We start from the raw sequence: 17,814 nt of genomic DNA on the forward strand, positions 1-17,814 counted from the left end.
CCTCTTCTAAGGCTCGCCTCCCAGTGGGAATGAAACCGGGGGAGCCCAAGAAGTCTCTCCCAGGGCCGCCCGTGGCTTATCAGGGGTCTCTACTCTTACACCATGGGGCTGCCGAGGAGCGGAAGGCAACGCGGGTTTGCAACAATCAGCTCATTTGCAGGCCAAGAGAAGAGTGCGAGGAATAGAAAGTATATTTAAAGCAAGGATGACAGGAAGCTTCCCAAACCTGTCACGTAGCTTCATGTTACTAGTTTCAAAGTCTTAGGCTGAGAAAATATTTTGACTGCTCATATTATCACATTGAATACTTACCAGTTGTTCAACACTTCTGTAACATTTAGCCTCTTAATTTGAGCTCATCATCTCTTGAAACAAATATTCTTAAAAGTTTCACCTACAAAAAAGGACAATGATATTAATGTTAATAGTAAAACAATTTTTTTTTTTACATTTTGATTTTGAGGATATTTTCTAACTTCTTCATAGGTATTTACTGTATTGTTCTCAGGAAGATATAACATTTTCGGGGTCACTGTAATAGTCAAAGAGGATAATCTAATTTTCTAAAGAATAAATTAATATGGCCTCTCATGTCCTAAATAGAAAAGATAATGATATGATAAAGAACCAAATGCCAGCTTTACTGCCCTCATAATTTATATAATCTTACTTGAAGTCCTTTCTTTAAAGAACACAATAGTTTATTTTTACATCATTTTTTCATCATTTTGTGCCTTTTTCCATCTCAGTTGTCATCCCCTTGGCTTCCCATCACCGGCTCACCCGTGCACCGTCACCATGGTCCCGTGCACTCCCCGCCCATTTTTGAGCCAATTCCCCACTCCACCCTATAAAATGTCTCTGGTATATAGCTGTTCATTATTATTATTATTTGCCCCCCCGCCACCCCCCAGGTTCTTTATGCTCCTGCTTTGAGTGAAACCATCGGTATTTTTCCTTTTCTTTCTGACTTATCTCACTAAGCATGATCTTTCTGGCTCTATCCATGTTGCTGCAAAAGGTAGGTGTTTATTTTTCTTTTTGGTTGCTGAGTAATACTCCATTGTGTATATGTACCACATCTTTTTAATCCAGTCATCCACTTTTGGGCATTTTGGCTGTTTCCATGTCTTTCCAATTATAAATAAAGCAGCAGCAAACATAGGGGTGCAGATGTCTTTCTGAGTCAGTGTTTTTGTGTCTTTTGATTCCTAGGCATGGGATTACTGGGTTCTATGGAAGCTCCATGTTCAGCTCCAGTTCAGCAGGAACCTCCAGTTTTCACAGTGGTTGTACTAGTTTGCATTCCCACCAGAGTGCAGGAGAGTTCCTTTCTTTCCACATCCTCTCCAACATTTGTTGTTGCTAGTTGTTTGAAGATGTGCCATTCTCACTGGGGTGAGGTGGTATCTCATTGTGGTTTTAATTTGCATCTCCCTTATTACGAGTGATGTTGAAATTTTTTCATATGCCTGTTGGCCATCTGCATTTCCTTTTTGGAGAAGTGTCTTTTTAGCTCTTCTGACCATTTTTTGATGGGGTTGTTTATTTTTGTTGAGTTTCATCATTTCTTGGTATATCTTTGTGATCAATCCTTTATCTCTAGTTTTATGTGAGAAAAATTTTTCCCAATCAGTGGGATGTCTCTGTTTTTTGTAATGTCTCTTTTGCTATACAGAAGTTCTTTAATTTGATGTAGTCCCATCTATTTATCCTTGTCTTCACTATCATTGCATTGGGTGCTCTATCTTCAAAGATGTCGCTGAAGTGTATGTCGTGTAGTGTTTGGCCCATCTTTGCTTCCAAGTGTTTTATGCTTTCCGTTCTTATGTCTAGGTCTTTAATCCACTTCTAGTTGATTTTTGTGTATGGTGTGAGGTAGTGATCTAGTTTCATTTTTTTGCATGTAGCTTCCCAGTTTTCCCAGCACCATTTGCTGAACAAACTTTCTTTGTTCCAGTGTATCTTCTTTGCTCCTTTGTCAAAGATTAGCTGCCCATAAACCTATAGGTTTATATCAGGGTTTTCTATTTGAATACACTGGTCTGTGTCTGCTCTTGAATGATATTAATAAAATCCTCACATCAAAAAAGCAGCGAACCTTCATAGCTGATGTATAGAACAGCCAAGAAACTGTTTCAAATCTCAAGAACACAATAAAAAACACCCAGAGCTTCAAGAAAGTAGTATCGAGAGAGGCGGTCTTAACACATTTGATTTAAATAAGTTGTTGTGGCTGCCTACCCTTCTCTCAAAATGCCTAACTTACAACCTCCAGGTAAATCACCAGGTAACTGATGAAGGAGAATCACAACAGCACCATCTCCTTAACCCTAAAAGCTAGGAAGCAGCTGAGTCCACCTACTCACAGTGAAGAGCCACCTTACTGCGCATAAGGATGGAAAGACCCACAGATAGATGAGAACTCAAAACACACTAAAGCCAGGGCCTCCCTGGTGGCGCAACGGGTCACAGCGCAGCACTGTGGAGCTGCCCGCAGCCCCTGCAGCACGAACTCGATCTCAGGCCCGGGAGGGACCCCAGGACGCAGCAGACCTCTCCTGTCACCCCGGTGCCCCCTCAGCAGTGGATTTCAGTCAATCTGCCTGTTTTGCTCCCCGCTCTGTCTCTGGTGGATCCTCTCACCCCCACACTTCTGGCCTGTACCCCAGTTCTTGCATGCATAAGTAAATACATCTTTAAAAAAAAATACTAAGGCCAAACAACAAGTGAAGCACCACCACCTAATTTTTAATGATGTAGCCCTTACACACAATACCACGAGGACTATTTACAGATGCCTACTGCTACGGTGGCAACCAGATGCTGCTCTTTATTTCTCCTTTAAGCTTTTACCAAGCAGAAGCGTGAAAAATATCTCCTTATTACAGCTGTAAGGCAAGCATAGGTTTATAGTTTTATTTTGAACACCAAGTCTTTTAAAAATAAGGATGGTCTTGGGCCCTCCCTGGTGGCGCAGCGGGTTAAAGCACAGCACTAAGAAGCTAAAGCCACTTCAGCATGAGTTCGAACCCCACCTGCCCCCGAGGTGACGCACAGGGCACAGCAGACCTCTCCTGACTGCCCGCTGCTCCCCTCAGCAGTGGACTTCGTTGATCTGCCTGTTCTGCTCCCCACTCTGTCTCTGGGGAAATCCTCTCACCCCCTGCACCTCTGGCCTGTACCCCAGCTCTGTGTGCATCAATAAATAAATCATTAAAAAAAAAAAAAAAAAAGGATGGTCTTTAACTGCTTCAGATGGTTAAGTCTCGTGAACTGCTTGAACTCCCTCCTGGCTAGCAAACTTTTCATCTACCACACACTTCTGAGGGTAAAGTAGGCAGGAAATGGGCCAGTGCTGTCGAACGCACAGGGCCTGTGTCGACTGGGACAGAAACACCCCTGCCCAGGATGCTGTGGCCCAGACTGCTGTGGCCCACGTCAGGCACACGTACCCCCAGAACACACCCACTGGCTGGCAGGGTGCATGCACACACCAGCGCACCAGCGCCCACACACAAAGAGCTGGCCAGAACAAGTCACGATCACCCCCGCTCCAGCTGCCCAAAATTATGGCAGGGGAAGCTGTCAAACAAGTATCAGCATAAACTGGTGGAGCTGCTGCTCTGACTACCAGCACCCTCGGCTTACTAGGAGGGAGAAGCTTCCACCTGGATGCCAGCTGACTCAGCATGGCCATGAGAAGTGAGCGCAGACAGCCTCCTGTCTCTCCGAGCAGGGTCACTTCTTGGTCACAGCGAGGGGTTTCTGTCAGGCTTCTCTGCTCTCGTTTCCATCCAGCCTGGAGAGCAGTTTCTTCGACCCCAGCACGGCCCGCTGTGCCTGCCTTACGCTGCCATCATTCTTCAGACAGCTGTCCTTTCATAACTCTGTCCCTATGGTCTGGCGCTCATAAAGTCTGGAACTAGTTTTTTTTTTTTTTTTTTTTAACAGACTGGAGTTGTCCTTAAGGTATTACATGTCCTCGCCTGTTTCCAAACACACGGACAGCGAGTCAATTATCTATGCGACAGCCCCTAGCGGCGGCAGACCCTGTCTCATCACTTACTGCACCTTGTGGCTCTGTGACCAGCTGTTAAGTTCATCATCATTATAATTTTCAAATTTTAATTGAAATTCCTCGTTATAATGCCACCCTAAATAAAACGTGGCCCCAACATTACCAGAATTTTATATTAATAAAATTTGCCATAAATGAAAAGCATAACAACAAAATGCCTGTAATCATATAAATCACCTCTTCAGGGAAAACAGTGGATTTCACTTTCTCTAACACAAGGCTGACCATGTAGAAAACACAAATGCCCAAAGCAAAGAGCAGAAAACTGGCAATGTATTTTTTTTTAAGATTTATTTATTTATTCATACAGAACTGGTGTACAGGCCAGAGATGCAGAGGGTGAGAGGCTTCACCAGAGACAGAGTAGGGAGCACAACAGGCAGATCGATGAAGTACACTGCTGCGGGGAGCAGCGAGCGGGTCAAGAGAGGTCTGCCAGCCATGTGGATCTCCTCCAGGGCAGGCGGGGATCGAACTCATGCAGAGGTGGCTTAGGCTTCTTAGTGCAGTGCTTTAACCCGCTGTGCCACCAGGGAGGGCCAGCAATGTATTTTTATGTCATCAGAAACTTACCCAATATTTAACTGAGTTTAAGTCAACAAAATGTTTCTAGCATATTTACTGAATGCCAGCTACTGTTTTGGTACTAGGTATAGAGCAAAGAGAAAACCCTACCCTCTGGGATCCTAGGTGGTCAGACAGAGGAGAAATAGACACACGGTGTGTCAGACGTGCTGACTGCAGCGGGAAGCAACAGCAGGTGAGGCGCTTCGCCAGGCGGGGAGCGAGGAGATGTGGAGAAACCCAGGGAAGCCCAGGCAGGAGAGCGAGCCGTGGGTGTCTGGGAGAAGGGAGTTTTGGGGCAAGGACCTGCTGCGTTTACTGCTCTGGCTGCTGGGGTGAATGGACGGAGACCAAGAGGACAAGGAGAGGCACGCTCCGGAACAGCCTTGAGAGCGGCAGTGTCTCCCCGCCTCCCACACCTGCCCCAGAACCCTACAAGGTTTGTTGTTGCTGTCAGCCCATTGAAAGAGCAGCACTGCTTACTCATAGGTAACACTCACAAGACAGCAGGTTGGCACGGAGAATAAAGTTCCGCTGCAGTTAAGGTTGACAAGTGTCTCAGAAACCAAGTAAAGGGCCTCCCTGTAATCATATAAGGCTGACCATGTAGAAAACACAAATGGCCAAAGCACAAGGGGCCAAAGCACAGCACGGTGACACCATCAGCAGCTGCAGCAGCTGGAGTTCGATTCCCACATGGCGTTTCAGACCCCTCCTGTCGCCCCGCTGCTCCCCTCAGCAGTGTATCTCAGCGGATCCATCTGTTTTGCTCCCCACTCTGCCTCTGGTGAATCCTCTCACCCCCTCCCCCATGCACTTCTGGCCTGTACCCCAGTTCTTGTATGCATTAATGGACAAATCTTAAAAAAAAAAAAAAGAAAGAAACCAAGCAGAGAGCAGAGGACACCAAGAGCATAGCTGAATCTGGATATGCCATATCAGAGTCCAGAGGTAGGGAGAGTGCTGACCACCTGTTAACCACTGCATGTTTCGGCGGTATGGGGAGAACTGACAGGAAGCGAAGGCAGAGCATGCACACAGTTCTGTGAGAAGTTATGTCACCTATGGTAAGGAAATGCAAGGCCGCGTCAAGGGGATGCAGGATAGGGAGGCTAAACAGCCGAGATGTGTTAGGTGTTTGCACACAGCGACACCACAGCCTGCTGGGAGCGTCTCTCTCCCACAGAGGCAAGAACCAGGATGGGAGGCGGCAACTCCAGAGCAGTAAGGAGCACGTGAGGAGTACCGAGTGCACAAGCAGAAGGAGCAGTGACGTTTCATTCATGGAATAAGTATGGCAGAGCAGGAAGATGAGTGTGTCAGGTCATGGGGGGGCTAAGATTTGAACCCTCTATTCCTCAGTGATCTAAACTGCAAAATATGCAGTTGAGTGGAAAAGATGTTAAGCTGCACGTGGAGGTCAGAGCAGCAGCTTCTGAGGGCCCCCACAGGCTGCAGCGTAACTCCCGTCTCTGTCACGGACCCAAGACAGGATAGGAGACAGGCCAAACCCTGGCCCCCCAGCCCCTGCGGGGCTGCACAAATGTGCCTGTGCGGCGTCCCTGTGGACAGAGGGACCTGGGTTATCTGGAGAATGCTCTGAGAGGCCTGCAATGTTCACAGCCTCCCCCTTCTTCTGTAAATATTTGTGAATCTTTTAAAATAATTGTTAAGAGTCTTTTGTGGAGGCAACATCAAGCTCACTAAAATCTATCAGTGTGGGTTTTTAAAAAATCATTAGAGGCTGTCAGATCCACTATAATTGCTCAAAGATTAAGCACAGACAGACCTCATCTCAGGACCTGCAGAGTCTGAGGAGTGAGCTCGGAGCAGTCACCGGTTCTGGTACGATCATCTCCACCTGTGTCAGGCTTCAGGTTTCTGCTCTTATGCTGACCTCATACTGAACCTCCATCTCTGTGACGTGAGGTGTGATCTCCACAGACAGAAACTGCAAGGCCTTGCCTGTGCTCTGTATCTAATTATAAGGTCAGCTTGCTAGTAAGAATCTACCCCGGCCTCTCTGTGGTGCAATGGGTTAAAGCGCAGCACTATGAGGCCGTCACAGCCACTGCAGCACGAGTTCCATCCCAGCCAGGGCATGACCCCAGGGCACAGCAGACCCCAGTGTCCCCCACTGCTCTCGTCAGCAGTGGGTTTCAGCCCATCGGCCTGTTCTGCTCCCTACTCTGACTCTGGTGGATCCTCTCACCCCCACACCTCTGGCCTGTGTGCATAAATAATCCTTTAAAAAATGAAAACAAACGAATAAATCTACAGCATCTAGAACAGTACCTGGCACACAGCAGGCATGCAATCAATCACTTGTTGAATTTTTGAGTAAAAGCTATGGCTTTTCTCCTAGGATACCATTAGCTCACTAGTCAAATTAAGTACTCACGGTTAGTCAAAATTAGGCTGCAGTTATCAGCAAATCTGATTATTTCCTCTTCCGTCTGGAAATGAAACTAGCAATGAAGTAAACAGCGCCAGCGCTCTGCGTGAGGGAGCGCCTACCTCCACCTGGGAAGTGGGGCGTGGGAACTTGGCTCCGGCTGGTTTTGTGATCAATTTCCACAACCTGTTACCTCAAGGGTCACAGCATTACACTGGCGAAGACCCTCATCTTGTGGTTTTATTTATGTTCCTGCACACGGAAACACCACGCCTGCCCCACGCGCCGCTGCTGCAGTCTCCCCTGCCACCCTTGTCACACTGCCAAGGCTCGCTTGTCTGAATAAAATGTCAAGCTCAACAGCGGGCAAGTGCTTCCTGGGCCACAAGCGCCCCTCAAGAGCTGGCCTAACTGCCGTCACGGCAAAGGGAAGCGCCCCCTGTAGTCCGACTAACACTTACTAGTTCTCCGGTAACACCCGGTGGCGCCCGGTTTCCTGCAACACTAGCACAGCAGCAGCAGAGGAGGCAGCACCAGCCTCTGAGCCCGCACCCCCTCCCGCAGGCCATCCCGCCCCCCGCGGGGCTGGGAGGCTTCAGAGCCTGAGCAACCGTGCCGCACCGAGAGCGCCGCCCAGAGGAGGCGAGGTCACTGCGCCGTGTCCTCCGACAGCGGAGGCCGCTCAAGCGGAGGCGCCCAGAACTCAAGTGGGGCAGCCCGGCCTTCAGTTTCTGCCCTTCTCATGCCATGTGACTTCTGCAGAAAGCACAGGGAGCATGGGCCGAGCTGAGGGCCTGATGCTGTCGCTTTCTCCTCAGGCACCCCAGTCGGCCACACTGGACCCCACGAGCCATGGCACACGGGGGCGACTGCTGGCAACTGCTGGGGAAGGGCTCTCCAGACTGCGCCTCTCTCCCCACACAGGCTTTATATTTTCTCAAATTAACTGTTTTTCCTGTTACTGCTTTTTAAAATCTATGACCCATCCTGTCTTCGTGCATCTAGCTGCGCTTCTAACCGCTTTGCCCCCACCACAGCCTCAGCACCTCACCTGTCAGCTTGCCTACGTGTTTTGTTTAGCGGAACCGTCTGCTCTGCAGCCAGCCTTCAATTCCTAACAGTCCGACTGCACGTGCCTCCCTAAGGCACCTCCAGCCACCCTAACTGGCAACTGTTTGCCCCTTCTTGTGGCAAGTGGCCCCAGCGTGGCTCCCCACACCCCCAGTGGCATCAGTGCTCCCATACAGTCACTGTGATACATAAAGCTGCCGCAGACACTGCAGAGCTCACGGCCGTCTAGAGGCGAGCTGCCTTCAGGTCAGGGAGCCCATCAGGCCGTCTGCCCAGCAGCCGCCACGGTCATCGCCTGCCGCCTTGACTGCACCTGCGGAGGCTGGAGTGGATACCCAGCCCACAGTGGATACCCGGCGCGCACACAGGAGCCCAGAGGCCAGGGTAGGAGGACAGGTCCCTCAGAGATGGAGGATGGGGAGAGATGGCCACAAGAGGATGAGTGACTACAGAAGAGGCAAGACCATGAGGGCACCAGAGAGCCCAGAGAAGGGAGAAGGGTGGGGCGGGCCGGTGGGTTCCCTGAAGAGCGTGAAAGGGTCTGTACAAAATCCAGCGCTGTTCCAGGACGTGTGGATCTGCCTGCCCCTCGCTTGCTGGCACTAGAACACTCGAGGACAGGACTGCTGGGCCACGTGCTCCTTCCATGCTTATTTTCTGAGGTAAATTCAGAGTGCTTTCCACAGCGCTGCACCCGTTTAACCAGTGTGACTGGCTGCTCCCTCACACCCTCTGCAGTGTGCTGTCAGAGGACTCCTTACACGCCCTCTTGCCGCTGAGTGTCCCATTGTGGCTTTGGCCAGCACTTCTTCTGTCAGAAGTGACACAAGCACCATTCCGTGCAGCTGCGGTCTCCGGGCTACTCTATGTGAGCCTGTGTCCGGCCCCCAGACATACAGGGCTGTTTCTTTGCAGCTTATTAATCAGCTTGCTTCTGTGCTACTGAACTGAGAAGCGCTTCGCAGATCTTGGGCATTAGCCACTTGCTGGTGTGTAGAGTGGGAGCATTTTCTCCTGCTCAGTAGGACGTGTCTTGAAAGAGCTTTTTGCTCTGCTTTCGTGTATGAAGACCTACCAGTGTTTGCTCCCGCTGAGGTCCAAGTGCGCAGACTCTGCTTAGCGACAGCTTGCAGTCTTGGTTGTGGCCCTGAGCACAGCTGTGCTGGCTCTCCCGGTTGGCTCTGGCTCCAGCTGCTCTCGTGTGGGAGGGTCAGGCCAGTAACTGTCACTCCACTGCCTTCCTGCCTCAGCCCCAGGCACACCCTTCGTCCCGACTAATGTGTTCACCACGGCAAGACATGTCATAGCAAGAGAGAACACTGAGGTCAAACTGAGACCCCGCTTCTCAGTCTGTCGCTCTCTTAACTATCCACGGAGATGGGTACAATAAAGGAGACAGGCACAAACCAGGGGAGTGGCAACAGAAATAAAAAGGGAATATGTCCTAAACACTCTCTGAGCAGATACACTGCAAACTTCACCTCCACCTCCTATTTTCCTGCCACACTGTTGCATCACACTTCAGCTCAAATGCAGACATGTAAAGGAAAGGGTTAGAGTCAGAGGTGAAGTACATATGAGAAACCAAACAAAATGGTCTTCTAAGGTGTAAAAGGTGCTTTTGGCTATGCAGTTATTCTCTTTAAATGCGTTAAAATGTTTGGGAGATTGGTGGTAGAGCAGAAAGAATACCAGGGTAAAACGATTTTTGGTTTCTTTGCTTTGCTTCAAACTGTCTTTGGGAGACCAGAAAAGAGCCTAACCTTTTTGTTCCTCATTCTTTATCAAAACCAAGCAAACCTGATGGTCTCTAAACATCTCTTTGGACTGGAAATTTTGTCAGCACAACAATCAGAAATATAGAAAACATCAAGATTAAGCTTAAAATTACATATTTTTAATGTTTACATTGTGCATAATCAAGTTTTGTCAAAACTACCTTACTGGGATTCTATTTTTAAAAAATAAGACATAGACAAAGAAATGGAAAGATAGTCCCTGCTCATGGATAGGAAGAATTAACACTGTTAATGGCGATACTGCCCAAAGTAATATACAGATTCGGTGCAATCCCTAGCAAAGTTTCAGTGGCAGTCTTCAAAGAAATAGAACATAATTGAAATGCATTTGGAAAGGCCAAAGACCCAATAGCCAGAATAATCCTGACCAAAAAGGAGAAAGATGCTACCACACTCCTAGGCTTCAAAGCATACTGCCAAGTTGTCATGATCAAAATAATACGGTACTCAACAAAAACACAGAGGCCAATGGGATAGAATTTAGAACCCAGAAAAGCTCACAGAACATGTACAGCAAACATATGACAAAGGAGAAGAGAGTGTGTATAAAGGAGAAAGGGAAGCCTCTTCCAAAAGTGGTGGTGGGAAAACCGGGCAGCTACATGCAAAAGAACAAACCTAGACACTAGTTCACATCTTACACAAAAATTAATTCAAAGTGGATAAAAAGCTTGGCTATAAGATCTGAAACCATTAAATACATATCAGAGGCCCTCCCTGGTGGCGCAGCGGGTTAAAGCACAGCACTAAGAAGTCAAAGCCACTTCCGCATGAGTTCGATCCCTGCCTGCCCTGGAGGTGACCACATGGCGTAGCAGACCTCTCCTGACCCGCCCGTTGCTCCCCTCAGCAGTGTACTTCGTTGATCTGCCTGTTCTGCTCCCCGCTCTGTCTCTGGTGAATCCTCTCACCCTCCGCATCTCTGGCCTGTACCCCAGTTCTGTATGAATAAATAAATCTTTAAAAAAAATACATATCAGAAAACACAGACAAAGCACTCTGACTAGGCTTCAATGTCTCTGTGAATTCACCACCGCCAGTAGGAAAGTAGAAGGAACATAAACATTTGGGACTACATCAAACTAAAAAGCTGCTGCACAGTGAAAGAAACCGTCAATGAAACAAAAAGAAGCCCCACCGAACAGGAGAAAATATTTGTATGCCATACAAATGACTGCGTTGACATCTGAGATCCACAAAGAACTCACGGGACTCAAAAAATAACCCAATAGGAAAATGCGCAGAAATAAATAAGTACTTCTCTAAAAGAAGACATACAGGTGGCCAACAGACACAGGGAAAAAATGCTTATCATCACTCATTTTCAGGAAAATGTAAATCAAAACACAACAGCTACCACTTCACACCTGTGTGAATGGCCCATACCATAAGACCAGAAATAAGTCTTGGTGAGGACACAGTGAAAAAGGAACTTTCAAACACTGTTGGTGGGAATGTAGAATGGTCCAGCCTCTATTTCATTCCTAGGTATTTATCCAAAGAATGCAAAAACATTAATTCAAAGGGGTATATGCACTTTCAAGTTCATTGCAGCACTCCTTACAATAACCAAGTTGTGGGACCAGTCTAAATGCATATCAAGAAAATGTGGTACAGAGAAAACAATGGAATATTGCTCAGCCATCAAAAAGATAAATTGTTGCCATTTGGGACAACATGGGTAGAACTGGAGGGGGTTATGCTAAGCAAAATAAGGAAAAAGGAGAAAGACAAACACTGGATGGTGTCACTAATATCTGAAATACAGAGAAACAAAACGAAGATCAGGCAAAACTAAACCAATAATAAACCCTAACTATGGAACTGAGGCTACCAGAGAGGACATGAAAAGGGGAAAACAAAGTGGGGAGGGGGTCCAGTGAACTCCTGTGGAGGACTATGGGTCCCTTGGTGCTGCGTGCGGTGTGGTAACACACCTAGAAAGGGGGATTCCATACCTCTTAATCACATACAATGTTGTAAGCCAATGTCAACTCAAAAGAAAAAAAGTATAGGGAAAATCAATATATTTCAACCATAGACATACTCTCCAAAATACTTAAATGAGACTAACAAAATGAAAACTGCAAGAATAATTACTAACATCACTGTCTTGGGAAGCATCCTAAGAGGAAATTAGGAAAACAGCCAAGAATTCTAATCTTTAATGGACTCTGTCATCAGGCACCAAAGGCCCGAGAGTACAAGGTCTACCTCAGTAAACAGAGGGGAACCCGGAGGTGGCTGACCAGTTCAGGCAGCTGTTCGGCAAGTTGTGCCAGTGAAACCTCCTCTCCTACTGGCCGGTGCTGCACAGTGAGCAGCCAGAAATAGTAACAATGAATGCATTTTATGAGCTGATAAATGTTTTGCTGCCCTTTCAGTAAGATGCATTATCATACAATGAAATCATTCGTACCATTATTTTAATTTCACACTCATCCAAATTCAGTATAATAATTATGCAGTTGAAATAAGACACATGCAATTACGACTATTATCCTTCCATCCAAGGACCTAAGACAACTGAACAGCAAGCTAGTAAGAATTCCACCACGGCAAATCACATTCTGATTAGGGCAGTTTTGAAGAAGGATGGGGAAAATATAATACACTATTACTATTCTTTGAAACTTCTTAATACAAAAGCAGACATATTTATGCTAAATAGAAATTTACTAAAAACTGTGAATTCAGCCAAGCATTAAATACCACAGCGGTTTATATATTTTTAGCCAGAAATTTTAAACAACATACACAGTTAAACTTTAAAGAACAAATTCCTAAAAAAAAGAACAACCCCCTGCCACAATGTTGAAGTCAGGACAAGGTTAAACCATGCCAAAAAACAGGCTTAAAAATAAGGACAAATAGCATCTTAAGAGTTAGTCCCCAGCGTGGATGTCGCTCTCCAGCGCGTCATCCAAGCCAGGAATCCTGTCTGTCTAATAAACACTTTCCACTTGCCCCAGCTGACAAATTCTAGCTTGTCTTACTTGATTTAAAATCTCTTTTTTGTTTATTTTCTCCCGTTCAATGACAATAAAATTACTGCCTAGACATTACTAGGAGCCATTAGTACAGCTTCCAGATCGCTTGTGTGTTTAAACCTCTTGTCTTCATTGGATTCTTCATCGTAAAAAAAAAAAAAAAATCCTGTTGACACCTTCCTCTTTCAAGATTCCTCAAGGGAAGTCTGCATGGAAAGTGTTTTTCCTCTCCCCTCGCCTCGCCTCTCTGCGCTGCCTCTGGCTTCTGCCCATGCTCCTGTCAGAACGACCCGCCAAGATCAACAATAACCCAGTAACCTAATTGCCAGGCCAAACGCAACGACACGTTCCAGTCCTCGTCTTCTTTGACGCCACTGCAGGACATGCAGCATATGGAACTATTAGCCTTTCATTTTGTCAGCCTCCCTCTCTTCTATCTTGACTTACAAGAAGTCTAATTTCCTCTGGTTTTCCTCCTCCTACCCCTGACAGTTTCTTTCAGTCTCCTTTGACTCAATTCTTCTTTGCCAGAAAGATTTTAAATCCCATAAACAAACAACTTGTCAGAACCTGGAGAGTGGAAAGCGCTTATTGAAGAGATGGGATTCCTAACTTGGTTGAAATACTGGAAAGTGACAACTAGGCTGTGGGCCAAGCCTCAGATTTTATTTTTCTATAAATCTGACTGTCCCCTTCTTCTCGCTTCCCTGTCTTTGTGTTCTCCTTGGAAGACCTGTCCACTTCTAAAGTTTCAAGTACTGCCTGCAGGTCAATGACTCCAAACCGTCATCTGCCCAATCTTCCTCTAGGGAGCCTCTGCGAGCCTATCACCAACCTCATCTGGAAATGACTCCAGAACTCCCTTACATTTCCAGACCCTATACCACCAGATGTAACCAGAATATTTCAAGGAGTAGCAGGAGTCTGAAGAGTAAACTACCCACAGTATGAATGGATTCAGGCCCTGCTAATTTAGGGCTCTGCCTGCTCACTCCCAACATGCACAGCACCTTTCCTCAACAGCCAGTGTGCAGCTGGGTGGAGGGCTCCGGTTCTCTCCAACGAGTGTGCCTAGCGAGTCACTGAACTACTGAAGCCCAGCTTCCTCTTCTGTAAAATGTGGACACTGACGTCACACGCCTTCCCAGGCAGCAGGAGGGGAGTGCAACCTAGGCACAGCATTTAGTACACACAAAGTGCACCCCACCGTCAGCCCCACTATGACCCTGGCATCACCTGTAAAGTCCCAACTCAGAATCTTAGACTCAGGACGCTCACACCCCAGCTGCCTACTTCCCATCTCATGCCTCAAACTCCACGAACCCTGCAGTTTACTCGCTGAGGTGCTCCGCCGTCGTCCCTCTCCACTGCTCAGCCCTCTGACTGGCTTCTTGCAGCAGCTGTGATTTCAAGCTTCAAAGACATACTCTTGGTAGTCAGCAACTAGGCCTCTGGCCGCAGCCAAGGCCCTTTCCAAGCCAGCATCCGCCATCCATGCCCTCCTTTCTGGAGCTCAACCCGCAGCACTGTTCAGAGCGGGCGTCCTCCTGGCACGCGCCTACATCTGCGCCAACCCCCGCATTTCCCTTTTGCTTTTTAAGTAGGAAGATGCTTCATTGTCCTTGTCGGGGGAACCCTTTCATGTGTGCTCCAACCCCCTCAACCCGTCCACTTCCTGGGATTACATTTTATTTTCTTTCTCTTGCAACTTCAATCTTCCTTCCTTTTCGATGGCGTCTTTCCCTCTGTCCACTAAAGTGTCACTGACTCTTCCATCTTCAAAGAAAAACAAACTTTCCCTGGTCACATCCCTGCAGTTCCTTGATTACCAAAAGATTTGAAGAGATGTATTTTCAACATTAATTCAAGTTCTGACTCCATTACGACAGAGGAAACCGGCACGCCAACTCGGCCAACAAATTCCACCTGTACTGGATAAAATCCTCACCGCTGCTGGCACCGCTGTTCTCTACCAGAGCAACGAGAACCCCATGAGTCCACCTGGTCCCCATCTTCCCCACTCTGCATCTAGGCAAGACCCTTCCAACATGTCCTACCTCTGCCCCGCTTTGTCTTCCCTAGCCCACACCGCGGGGCCTCTCACCCGACACGGCCCACGGGACGCTGTGAGGGAGAAAGCATGTGTGGAAAAGTGCTCTGTAAGATCCGAGGCACCCGCAAAGGCTGTTCAACGCTGCTGTCTCGCAGGGCGCCTGGGGGCCGTGGACCGGCTGTGCTGACTAGCAGCAGCATTTCCTGGACCACGCAGGGCCGCGTCCCCCTGCGTCCATCAGACCAGGCAGGCGAGGTGTGGCTCCTGGCTTCACCCTCCCCACCACGTATTTAAATGTAAACTATGCACTTCTTCAGGTTTCTGGAGAAGCCTTCCGTTCTCTTTACTTTCTAAAGATGAGCAACAGCAGTCACATGGACACGTGCGAGCACAGGCTACCTTGCCGTGCCTATTCCATTCACAGGCAGCGGACACAGCCTCTCACATCCTCCTCCACGTGTTCAGTCTGGAGACTCACACGTGACAGGAAAATCATTCTTAAGGATTATTCTTTCGCAGTATTGGGTGGTTTTCTTTGCTGTTTCCCGTATCAAATCTCTAAAGTGTAAAACATGTAGAAGCAAGGGGAGAGGGCCAAACACTGGCGAGCAGCAGCAGGAGGCAGTGAGTGATACCCAGGGGAGAAGACAGCGCCAGGGAGACAGCACGCGCCCACGCTCACCCAGCGCGGGCGGCTGCCCCACAGCGTGTCCCTCAGCCTAGGTGCAAATGAGTGCCTGCAACAGCGCATGGTCACACGTGAAGGGCAACCGCCCACACAGGAGTCAGGTATTTCTGCCAGTTTTAATCCTGCTGTTCCAAACACTGCATCCTGACTAAAGCATCCTTCTGACAGAGGGGCAGGGAGGCCACCCAGAATGTGCCACTTTGCTGCAGATTACTCTGAACTTAAGACATCAAGACTCACAAAGGAGCGAAGACCTTTTCTCTCTATTCACTGCCTGAAAGAATTCAGAAGGGGACCGGAACCAGAAAGGCTACAAAGCAGAGAGGGCTCTTGTGACTGCCCGAGTGGGACGAGCCCGCGCTTCTTATGGCTCCGGGCGCCCCCAGGGCGCCCCCAGGGGGCAGGGTGCCATCTTCTGCGGCTTGGTCTTCCATCTCTCTCTTTGGGGAGAGATTAAGTTTGGTTTTCTCCTGGTAACCTGTTTTATGTCAATGTGCTTGTCAGACCAGACGAGAACCGAAAGGGAATGCTCCAGCTACGGCGCCGTCCATTTCAAGCCGTGTTAAGGGATTCCTGTCACTGACTTACAGGGAAAGTATTAAAAATACAGGCCATTTCCATCTAACGCCACACATGGCCAAGAGAAGCCACAGTTTATGACATGATTTTGAGGTTTCAAGAATGGCCCTTAAATTTAAGCCAGGCATGGAACATAATTCAGAAGATGACTCTGACGAAGGTGCTCCCGATAATACAGCCAGAGCCTGAAGAGTGCTGCAAAACCCCAGGGGATGTGACTGTCTCCGCAGGGAAACGAAGTCGGGTGCACTGCCAGCAAGTGGACATAAAACTACCCGTGCTGAAAGGGATCAACGGGGAGCATGGGAGCCATCACCAGGCCAGTCTGAAAGTGCTACACTCAAGACGAACATGAAGAGAAGTGGGCAAATGAGAGAAAAGCGGCCTCTTTACCACGTGGACACTGGAAAGTGTGTCCTCCGTGAGCGGCCAGGCCCAGCGAGCCTTTTCACTGGGGCTGGGCTGGTGTCTTCCACCCAAGCACCCTAAGCGCCCAGCGTATGGCCCCTCCGACGCCTTCAGCAAGGGACCGTCTACTCATCTCCCTTGCCCAGGACGGACTCGCTGTCCTTTGGGTGTCCGCTATTCAGAGCTCCTCGGCTCCCTGGCTGACCGGGGGGCATCTGAGGGCGTGCTGAGTGCGGAGGCTGGCACCCGCCTTGGCCTTCCCGGCCTCTCCGATCTGCTCCCAAATAAAGTCTCGGCTACGCATCCCCAGGGGACCAGTGATTATTTCTACTTTTTCTTTGGGGGATTCAAATGCTTTCCAGTTCCAGGCCTGTCCACCCGCACGTCCGTGGCAGCCTTTGCTCATTTTTTCACAACACGGGGTTTCTGTCCCAGGTACAGCGACCCCTGAAAAGGAGTCTGGGGCCCTCCCTGGTGGCCTAGTGGCTTAAGGCGCAGCACTGCTAAGCTAAAGCTGCTTCAGCAGGAGTTCAATTCCCAGCCAGGGATTGACCCCAAGGGTGGCAGCCCCACCTGTCCCCGGATACCCCTCAGCAGGGTATGTCAGTGGATCCCCTGCTCTGCTCCCCGCTCTGTCTCTGGTGAACCCTCTCACCGCGTCTGCACCTCTGCCCTGTACCCCGGCTCTGGATGCATAAGAAATAAATAAATCTAAAAACAAGAAAACGTAGGGGAGTCTGACTAAGCCTCTCACTCAAAGCTGGGTCCCTTCTCACTGGCTGGGGCGGTAGCACAGGCCCCTGCTCCCTTGTTCCGCCTGTCGCCCCATCTCTACCCCTCTGGCTGTTCTCTCCACCGCAAGGCGCGCTGGGGGTGCCTGTTGCTCCCCTGAAGTCGCCCCTGGAGCTGCCCTGAGCCTTGCCCCTTGCCTGCCGCACACCCACCTGCGGCTGGCCTCTGCTGCCCCACGACGGAAGGGGCGGTTACCTGGGGCGCGGGGCCCACTCAGCCGTGCCCCCCGGTTTCTGGCTTGGGGTCGTCACGGTCTACAGGCCACTGCTCCCCTTGCGGAAAGACAAACCTCTCGTGCTGCGCTGAATTACGGGAGCCACGGTCGCCCGGGGACCCCTCCCCCAATTCTGCCTCCGGTGCCCAGAGGCTCCTCCAGCAGGCTCTGCACCCCACC

General features: G+C 48.9%; 1 protein-coding gene across 1 annotated transcript in view; it reads right to left on the reverse strand.

Moving 5' to 3' along the window:
* The window catches only part of LYST (lysosomal trafficking regulator), a 94,982-nt gene extending 94,618 nt beyond the window's left edge, over positions 1 to 364 (reverse strand). The window contains exon 1 of the mRNA XM_004691026.2: positions 313 to 364. The gene's annotated coding sequence lies outside the window, so the exon portion shown is untranslated. The remainder of the gene's footprint in view (positions 1 to 312) is intronic.
* Between the last annotated feature and the right edge of the window lie 17,450 nt (positions 365 to 17,814).

This window comes from Condylura cristata, unplaced genomic scaffold (assembly GCF_000260355.1).
Source record: "Condylura cristata isolate star-nosed mole 26May11 unplaced genomic scaffold, ConCri1.0 scaffold00029, whole genome shotgun sequence".
Lineage (NCBI taxonomy): Eukaryota > Metazoa > Chordata > Mammalia > Eulipotyphla > Talpidae > Condylura > Condylura cristata.